Genomic DNA, 10,372 nt, shown 5'->3' with positions numbered 1-10,372 from the left:
TAAAAATAGAGGCTGTGAACTCTTTTGATCTGGCGGAGGAGCAAAGCGACCAGCCGAATGGTGAGTTGTGTGATTGACATCACTTCTGATGATATCTGCGTTTGTTCAGTGCGCTTTTTTTGGATGCTGAATAGAGGCTCCTAAAAGATCTAGAGCAGAATGGAAGGGAATAAAATAGAAGGAGGAAACAACATTAGAAGAGTATAAGTGAGATGAAGGGGAGGGGACATGCACACGAGGCTCATGCAAGAGGTAGCATTAATCACAAAAACACAAACTGACACATAAAACATATGAAAAAGGGAGCGGTAGACAAGATGGGGAGAGAGAGGAAGCACACAAGTACAACAGGAGAGAACAGGGAAACAGGAGACAACAGGGACATTGGGAGATCTGTGTAAGGGAGAGGGCTTGGGGGGAGGAGGCATGGGAAGGGGCTTGGGGGGGGGTGGGAGAGGTACAAAACACATGGACACTGCGTGGACTTCCAGGAAAGAAGTTGGTGTTTCAAAAAAGTGGATTTGGGGTGAAATTAGCGGGGGTAGACAAGATCAAGGTTTTGGATGGGGGAAGATAAGAGATGGTGGTGAACAGCTGTTTTAAAGACCTGGAGGGAGGAGTGGGATTGAAGAGAGTGAGGGAGTTTGTTCCAGAGGCGGGGAAAAAGAGGAATGAAGGAGAGAAGGTGAGCAGAGAGTCTTGATTTTGGCAGTTTAACCATAAGAGGGTTGCAGGCAGATCATGTGCGACCTGTAGGAATATTTGGGGGACAGAGCCCAGAGAGAGCTGGGGGGGGGGGGGGGCAAGGCCGGAGAGGAGTCGGTAGAAGACGGAAAGACCACCAACCTGCCTGCGGTGAGTGAGTGAAAGGCTCTTGGAGTTAGCTTCATCGCGGGAGATTCCAATGATTCTGAACGCTTTGGTTTCAACAGCGTGAAGATGAGCTAGGTGTGAGGCAGGAGCACCAGCCCAGAAGGGAGAGCAGTATTCCATTGAGCTGCGGATGAAAGCCTTGTATGTGGTGAGGAGCTCAGGTGTGCGAAGGAAGGACTTCGCATGACGGAGGATGCCCAGTCAGCGACTGGCTTTGGAGGCCAGATTTGAAATGTGTTTTTTCCAGGAAAGATCATGGCAGATAGTGAGACCCAAAAGCTTGAGTTACAGAACTTCTTGGAGAGGATTATTCAGAAAGTGGATGGGAGGTTTGTCCAGTTGGGCTTTTCGGAGAGACATCATGAGAGTGTGAGATTTGTCAGGATTGAAAGACATGTTCCACTTGTTTGCCCAGTCTGCGATTTTGTCCAGGTCTGCAGAGAGTGAGGAGGCTGCAGACTGCCAATCTGAGGGATGAGGAATGGAGCGACAGAGAATAGAGTCATCAGCAAAGAGATAGAGAGGATTTTCAAGAGAGTCAGGGAGATCATTGATGAAGACCAGAAAAAGCACAGGGCCCAGAACACTGCCTTGGGGAACTCCAGCCTGAACAGGAAGAGGAGATGTGAGAAACCCATTCAGGGCCACACATTGACTACGACTAGACAGGAAGTCCGCCAGGCATGCGTGGAGATTTCCATGGATACCAAAGGAGGAGAGTTTGGTGAGCAGAGCGGGGTGCCAGACCGTATCGAAGGCACGTGATATGTCAAGGGAGACAGCTCTAATTTCCTGTTTGGCATTGAGGACCTCCATCCATTGTTGAAAAAGCAGAAGCAGCATGTCCAGAGTAGAGTGACCAGGTCTGAAACCAAATTGATTATCAGAGATCAAGCCATTGGAGAAGAGGAAAGATTTCATATCTGAAGCAATGTGGATTCCATGACTTTACTGATAATTGGGAGAAGGCTGATTGGTCTGTAGTTGCTAGGATCTGTTTTTGCACCTTTTTTGTGCAAAGCGGTGATGTTGCCTGATTTCCAAGCAGATGGCAGATGACCTTGAGCAAAAGTGAGGGTGAAGATAACAGAGAGAGGGAGTGAAAGAGTGGAAGAACAGGCTTTTAGGACCCGTGGGTTGATGCCATCAGGTCCAGTTGCAGAATCAGAGTCAAGGGTTGACAGAAACTTTTCCACCATGTCAGGAGGAAAGGACACAGAGTCCAGGAGTAGCTGGGTATGACTGGGTTTGGTGGGTACAGAGAGGGATGGGTTTGGGACACAAGATTTAGAGGGCAAACACAGAGATGAGGCATTCAGCTTTTTCAGGTACGGAGTCAGCCATGTAGCCATTTGAGGTGAGGGAGGGGATGGAGGGGAACAAACACCAGAAACAAATTTGACCAGATGCCACCAGGATTTGGAAGAGGGAGACAGATAAGAGAGTTCGGTCTTGAGAATGGAGAGATATTGTTTCCTGGCTCTCCTGAGGGTGGACACACACTTGTTTCGGGCCTTGTGAAAGGAAATGAGATTTCCTTCCATTGCATTTGCTTTCCAGGAGACAAAGGCAAGTTGTTTCTGGGAAACAGCCTCACCACAAGATTCCGTGTACCATGGACGGGAGGAAGGGTATGACAACTGAAGACGAGACGTGATAAATCTGTGCATGAGAGAGAGAGCAATTTACTTTGGAAGAATTCCCAAGATGAGTTGATGTCAGAGGCGGTAGAGATGGGAGACGAGTCCGGATGATTGATGGCTGCTTGAAGACTGTGCCAGTCGGCCTGAGTTTAATGCCAGATTCGTCGACGCTGAGGAGGCTCTCTGAGAATGGTCAGAGAGATGTCATCTTTAACAAGCACATGATCAGATGAGCCGATTGGAGCAGAAGAAGAGCAGCAGACATTTTCAGGGAAGTTAGTCATAACCAAGTCCAGAAGAGAAGATGCTCTGTTGACTGAGATCCGGGTCAGGAAATTGACAGATTGTGTCAGTCCCAGTGAGTCGCAGAAGTCCATGGGTGTTTTGGGTCTTCGGGTTGATTTGGGTCTTTGGGGTGTTTTGGGTCTTCGGGGTGTTTTGGGTCTTCGGGGTGTTTTGGGTCTTCGGGGTGTTTTGGGTCTTCGGGGTGTTTTGGGTCTTTGGGGTGTTTTGGCTCTTCGGGGTGTTTTGGGTCTTCGGGGTGTTGGGTCTTCGGGGTGTTTTGGCTCTTCGGGGTGTTTTGGCTCTTCGGGGTGTTTTCGGTCTTCGGGGTGTTTTTATTTTTAATTTTTTAATTTTACTTTTTTTGTATACTGAATCGAGGCTCGTGAAAGAGCTAACATTTATTTCACAAACAAATCAAACAGACAAACAAGATATATAAAAAGAGGGAGCGGAAGACAAGATGGGGAGAGAAGGGGAAGCACACAAACATAACATTTGAGAGCAGGGAGACGTGTGGGAGGGAGAGGGCTTGGGGGGAGGAGGCGTGGGAAGGGGGGGGGGGGGAGGGGGTTGGGAGAAGTATAAAACACAAGGACACCAATGAATTCCAGGACAGAAGTTGGTATTTCAAAAAAGTGGATCTGGGGTGAATTAGTGGGGGTAGAAAAGATCAAGGTTTTGGATGGGGGAAGATAAGAGATGGTGGTGAACAGCTGTTTTAAAGACCTGGAGGGTGGAGTGGGATTGAAGAGAGTGAGGGAGTTTGTTCCAGAGGCGGGAGAAAAGAGGAATGAAGGAGTGAAGGTGAGCAGAGAGTCTTGATTTTGGCAGTTTAACCATAAGAGGGTTGCAGGCAGATCTTGTGCGACCTGTAGGAATATTTGGGGGACAGAGCCCAGAGAGAGCTTGGGGGGTAAGGCCAGAGAGGAGTCGGTAGAAGACGGAAAGACCACCAACCTGCCTGCGGTGAGTGAGTGAAAGGCTCTTGGAGTTAGCTTCATCGCGGGAGATTCAAATGATTCTGAACGCTTTGGTTTCAACAGCGTGAAGACGAGCTAGGTGTGAGGCAGGAGCACCAGCCCAGAGGGGAGAGCAGTATTCCATTGAGCTGCGGATGAAAGCCTTGTATGTGGTGAGGAGATCAGGTGTGCCAAAGAAGAACTTCGCATGACCGAGGATGCCCAGTCGGCAACTGGCTTTGGGGGCCAGATTTGAAATGTGGTTTCCCCAGGAAAGATCATGGCAGATCATGCCATGCATGCATGATCATGATCATGGCAGTGTTTTGTGTCTTCGGGGGTATTTTGGGTCTTCGGAGTGTTTTGGATCTTCGGGGTGTTTTGGGTCTTCGGGGTGTTTTGGGTCTTCGGGGTGTTTTGGGTCTTCGGGGTGTTTTGGGTCTTTGGGGTGTTTTGGGTCTTCGGGGTGTTTTGGGTCTTCAGGGTGTTTTGGGTCTTCGGGGTGTTTTGGGTCTTCGGGGTGTTTTGGGTCCTCGGGGTGTTTTGGGTCTTCGGGGTGTTTTGGGTCTTCGGGGTGTTTTGGGTCTTCGGGGTGTTTTGGATCTTTGGGGTGTTTTGGGTCTTCGGGGTGTTTTGGGTCTTCGGGGTGTTTTGGGTCTTCGGTGTGTTTTGGGTCCTCGGGGTGTTTTGTGTCTTCGGGGTGTTTTGGCTCTTCGGGGTGTTTTGGCACTTCGGGGTGTTTTGGCTCTTCGGGGTGTTTTGGCTCTTCAGCGTGTTTTGGCTCTTCGGGGTGTTTTGACTCTTCGGGGTGTTTTGGCTCTTCGGGGTGTTTTGGCTCTTCGGGGTGTTTTGGCTCTTCAGGGTGTTTTGGCTCTTCGGGGTGTTTTGGCTCTTCAGGGTGTTTTGGCTCATCAGGGTGTTTTGGGTCTTCTGGGTCTTTTGGGTCTTTGGCGTGTTTTCGGTCTTCGGGGTCTTTTGGGTATTTGGCGTGTTTTCGGTCTTCGGGGTCTTTTGGGTCATTGGGGTGTTTTGGGTCTTCAGGGTGTTTTGGATCTTTCTCTGTTTTGCTGGTTGTGATTTTTGGTGGTGGTGAAATTCTTCTGAAGATGTGGTCAGGGAGGAAGCATCTCATAACATTGAGGCAGTTTGGACAGAACTTCATTCTTTGATATCGTAATGTTTTTACATGACGCCATTACCGAGGGAAATGTTTTTTATTTTCTCTCTTCAAGGAAGATTTTAATGTTTTGATAGAGATTTTAATTTTTTCTGACGATTTTAATGCAATATTTATTTATATGTTTTAAGAGTGTTGAACCAGCTATACATGTGACACAAGAGTGCCTGTATTTAATAAAAGTTACTTTTCCAGATTTATTTGTGAAATTGGAAGTGAATACTGAGCACAACATTGATATCCACCTGGATCGACCTGAACCAAATGATGCTGAGGCTTCTGTCCTCGAGAACCATCCCCATGAAGGTTTCTGTCGATGTCTTCACATTTTGTTTCGAACAGTTTGATGATGAACTCTGGTGTTAAGAAAAAATAACCACGTTGTGATTTAATTGCTTTCAGAAATAAACATGATTGTCGATCAATTTCTCAAACATCAATTATCCCCTTCATAATTATATCAAATATTTTAACCAACAATAATATACCTTGTTGTATCTTATTTTCCTTAATTTGGCCAATCATGAATTCTGATTTAATTTTAATTTGACAACTGTTTGAATTTGTCCAAAATGGGGTTGATGGATTGGGACTCGTCCATTCGTCTGCAACCATATACCGGAGATGTATGGACCGATTTTGTTTATACTTGGCAGAAAGACAACACATGATGGTGTTCATATGCACATCATTTTGTTTCACGTTGCAATCAAAGATGGCTGACTGGTGGCCATTTTAGGTGTAAAAACACTCTATGTTGAACACATCCTCAGCCATTTCTCGGACACGCATTTACTAATGTTGTTTAAACTTGGCAAACAGATGATGAATAATGGCTAACATATGCATGCATTTTCCTTTGAGATCAGATCCGAAATGGCTGACCAGCAGCCATTTTGTTACTTAAACGTATCCCCAACCATTTATTGAATATGAATCGTACGATTTTGATCAAACTTGGCATAAGCATCACATGACGGCATATATGTGCACCTCACTTTATTTTGTGATCTGATCAAATATGCCATTTTTTGTTGTAAAAAAATATATAAATTCAATATTAACCATATCGTCAACCATTTCTCGGACATGCATTTCCCAATATTGTTCAAACTTGGGACACAGAAAATGAATGATGGTGTGGCGGACACAAAAGCCCACTGGCGTGGTGACATCATTCCGCGCACCAAGTGGGCGGTGGCCACGCCCGAGGGGTAGGCGTGGCCTCATGATATACACCGGGCGCGCAGCACGGAGCGCGCCAGTGTTGCAGTGAGCTCCTGAAATAAAGACGCTTATAAGTTACCGCTTGTCCGCTTCCTCCTTTCTCGCAAGCAGCGCGCGTAACGCCGCGCTTTACTGGTGACCCCCTCGACGTTTGATCTGCCGGAGCGATCCTTCCACACGCGACGCCATTGCCATGGCCAACTTCATCAAACTTCCCGAATTTTGGGAGGCTCAGGCTGAAGTCTGGTTCATCCAGGCCGAAGCCCAATTTCAGCTTCGGCGCTTCACCGGCGATGACACGCGCTATTGCCACGTCGTCGCCTCCCTCGGGCCCGGCACGGCCGCTCAAGTTGTGTCCGTCCTTCGCCACCCACCGGACGGCCACAAGTACGAGGCACTCAAGCGGCTACTCCTAGCCACGTTCGGCCTCATGGACGACGCACGGGCCGACCGCCTCCTGGATCTCCCCGAGCTCGGTGACACGCGCCCGTCGGTCCGAATGGACCCTATGCTGTCACTGTTGGGCGACGAAGCCCCCGGTTCTCTATTCCGGGTGCTTTTCCATCGCAAACTTCCAGTGCAGGTTCGCCTCACGTTGGCCAGGACCGGGCTAACGGAACCCCGAGCATTGGCAGCCGAGGCGGACAAGTACTTCGCCGCTTCGGACACGCGGGCGAGAGTCGACGTGGCCGTCACGGCCCTCGTGGCTGATGCTGATAATGCTGCTGATGCTGCTGATCCACTGCATCAGCTTATACAGCATACACAGCATGCTGATACGCACCTCGTGACCGCCGCCACGCCCCGCCCACCGCCGCGGCGAAAACTGCCACCGCGGGGAAACCCGCCAACTCCACCGGCCTGGCGGAGCCAGCCGCGCTCCTCCAGCTCCACCACCTGGTGCTGGTTCCACGCCAAGTTCGGCCACAAAGCTCGGCAGTGTCATCCGCCATGCTCCTTCAACAGGTCGGGAAACGCCCAGGCAGGCGCTCAATAGTGGCGACGAGTGCCGGCCGTTCGAGCAGCCTGCTGTTCATAACGGACACCTTCTCCGGGCACCGTTACCTGTGCGACACGGGAGCGCAGGTGAGTGTCGTTCCCGCCGGCACGTCAGACAAGCACGCCGCGGGTGGGGGCCCCGCGCTGCTTGCCGCGAATGGGACGCCCATCCGTACGTACGGAAAACGCTGCCTCTCTCTGCGGTTCGGAGGGCAGGTTTTCCGATGGACGTTCGTCACCGCCGACGTGCCCATGGCACTGCTTGGCGCGGACTTCCTGTGCACTAATGGGCTCCTGGTCGACGTCAAGCGCAGACGTCTTGTCCAGGCCGAGACGTTCAGCTCGCTCGCTTGTTCGTTGCCCAGCTCGGCGAGCAGCTCAACGAGCGGCTTGCCAAGTGGCTTGCCGAACGGTTCGGTTCCGGCCACGTTGGTCTGTACGCTTCCGGCAGCGGACGCATTCACCCGCCTCCTCGCCGGCTTCCTGGCCCTCACGCGGCCCACCTTCTTGGCGGGGGCCGTCAAGCATGGGGTGGCCCATCACATCCCCACCGTCGGGCCACCGGTCTACGCCCGGGCACGCCGCCTCGAGCCGACGAAGCTGGCGGTGGCAAAAGCGGGGTTCGCTACCCTGGAGCGACTCGGCATCTTTCGGCGCTCAGAGAGCGCTTGGGCGTCGCCGCTGCACATCGTGCCGAAGCCCGGCAGGGGATGGCGACCGTGCGGGGACTATCGCCGTCTCAATGACGCCACGACTCCCGACCGCTACCCCGTCCCCCACATTCAGGACTTTTCCGCCCGTTTGGCGGGCATGTCCTTCTTCTCGAAGGTGGACCTCATACGCGGCTACCATCAAGTCCCCGTCAGGCCGGAGGACGTCCCGAAGACGGCGGTCATCACGCCATTCGGACTCTTCGAGTTCCTGCGCATGCCCTTCGGTCTGAAGAATGCGGCTCAGGCGTTCCAGCAACTGATGGACAGCGTCCTGCGCAACTTGGATTTTGTCTACGTCTACCTGGACGATATCCTCATCGCCAGCGCGTCCCGCGAAGAGCACCTACGCCACCTCCGCACGCTCTTCGAACGCCTGGGCCAGCATGGCCTGATTGTGAACCCCGCAAAGTGCCGGTTTGGCGCCGCCATAATCGATTTTCTGGGGCACCGTGTCACCAGGCACGGAGCCGTCCCCCTGCCGGCCAAGGTGGAGGCGGTGAAGGGGTTTCCGCGCCCCCGCACGATCAGAGGGCTGCAGGAGTTCCTGGGCATGGTGAACTTTTACCATCGGTTCCTGCCCCATATCGCCCAGCTCCTGCGCCCCCTGCACAAAGCTCTCCGAGGTAAGCCGGGCAAAGGCGACGTTACCTGGACCGAGCAGATGGACACGGCATTCACGGGCGCGAAGCTCGCCTTGGCTAACGCCACCATGCTCGCGCACCCGGCGCCCGATGCACCGATCGCCCTCACCACCGATGCCTCTGACTACGCGGTGGGCGCGGTGCACTAGCAATGGGTGCGTGGAGCTTGGCAACCGCTGGCGTTCTTTAGCCGGCAGCTTCGCCCGCCCGAATGCCGTTACAGTACCTTCGACCACGAGTTGCTCGGGCTTCACTTGGCGGTCAGGCACTTCCGCCATCTGCTCGAGGGCCGTGCGTTCACTGCCTTCGTCGACCACAAGCCGCTGATCTTCGCGATGGGCAAGGTCACCGAGCCGTGGTCGGCCCGGCAGCAGCGTCACCTCTCAGCCGTGTCCGAGTACACGACGGACATCCAGCACGTCGCAGGGAAGGACAACCCGGTGGCGGATTGCCTTTCCCGGGCCGTCGCCCACGCAGTCCACCTCGGCATCGACTATGCCCGGATGGCAGCGGACCAGGCCGTTGACCCCAACGTCCAGGCCTTGCGGACCGCCGTCACGGGCCTCCGCGTCACCGAGGTGCCGTTCGACAGCGCGGGCGCGGCCCTCTTGTGCGACGTCTCCCTCGGGCGTCCTCGCCCCATCTTGCCCGCGGGCTGGCAGCGCCAGGTGTTTGACGCCATCCACGACCTGTCCCACCCGGGCGAGAGGGCCTCCCAAAGGCTGATCGCCAACAAGTTCGTCTGGCATGGCCTCCGGAAGGCCGTCCGCGGCTGGGCCAGGACGTGCCTCGCATGCCAGCGCGCCAAGGTGCACCGGCACACCCAGGCCCCGTTGGCCCCGTTCACGGTGCCGGAACGCCGGTTTGACCACGTCCACGTGGACCTGGTGGGACCTCTGCCCCCCTCGCGGGGTTTCACCTACGTCCTCACCATGGTGGACCGCACCACCCGGTGGCCGGAGGCCGTGCCCTTGGCGTCGACAACGGCGGCCAATGTCGCGCAGGCTTTCATCGCCACCTGGGTCGCCCGGTTCGGCGCCCCCTCAGACATCTCATCCGACCGCGGCCCCCAGTTCACCTCAGAGCTCTGGGGGGCGGTCGCGCAGGGGCTCGGGGTCCGGCTGCACCGAACCACGGACTACCACCCCCAGGCTAATGGCCTGTGAGAGCGATTTCACCGCTCATTGAAGGCCGCGCTCCGGGCCACCCTCCGCGACGGCGGCTGGGTCGACAGGCTCCCCTGGGTCCTGCTGTGCCTCCGGACGGCGCCCAAGGAGGACCTGCGTGCATCCGCGGTGGAGTTGGTCTTCGGGCAACCGCTGCGGGTGCCGGGCGAGTTCCTCCCCGACTCCACGGCACCATGGTCCGTGGCACAGCAGCGCTCCGCTCTGCAAGAGACCGCCCAGAGGTTCGCCCCGGTGCCAACGGCATGCCACGGGCACCCACCGACGCACGTCGCCCCGGAGCTTCGCACAGCGGAGTACGTCTTCATCCGCCACGATGCCCACCGGACACCACTGCGGCCCCCGTACGACGGGCCTTTCCGCGTGCTGGAGACCGGGGCGAAGCACTTCACCCTGGACATCGGCGGTACTCCTGACCGTGTTTCGGTGGACCGCCTCAAGCCGGCCCACCTCGACGTGGACCATCCACCACCAGTGGCCCGACCCCCATGTCGGGGCCGCCCCCCTGCGGGCGGACCCCCGGCACCGCCCAGCCCCGCCGCCACGCCGCCCCCGGTCCTGCACCCATCCCAGGGGCAGCCAGGGGCATCCCACCTGGCATCCCTGCACCCCGGACGCCGCCGATCGCCAGGGGGCGCTTCGGCCGGGTCATTCGTCTGCCCCGCAAACTG

Source organism: Myxine glutinosa, chromosome 1 (genome assembly GCF_964187855.1).
Source record: "Myxine glutinosa chromosome 1, kmMyxGlut1.1, whole genome shotgun sequence".
Lineage (NCBI taxonomy): Eukaryota > Metazoa > Chordata > Myxini > Myxiniformes > Myxinidae > Myxine > Myxine glutinosa.
This window is presented reverse-complemented; position numbering follows the sequence as displayed.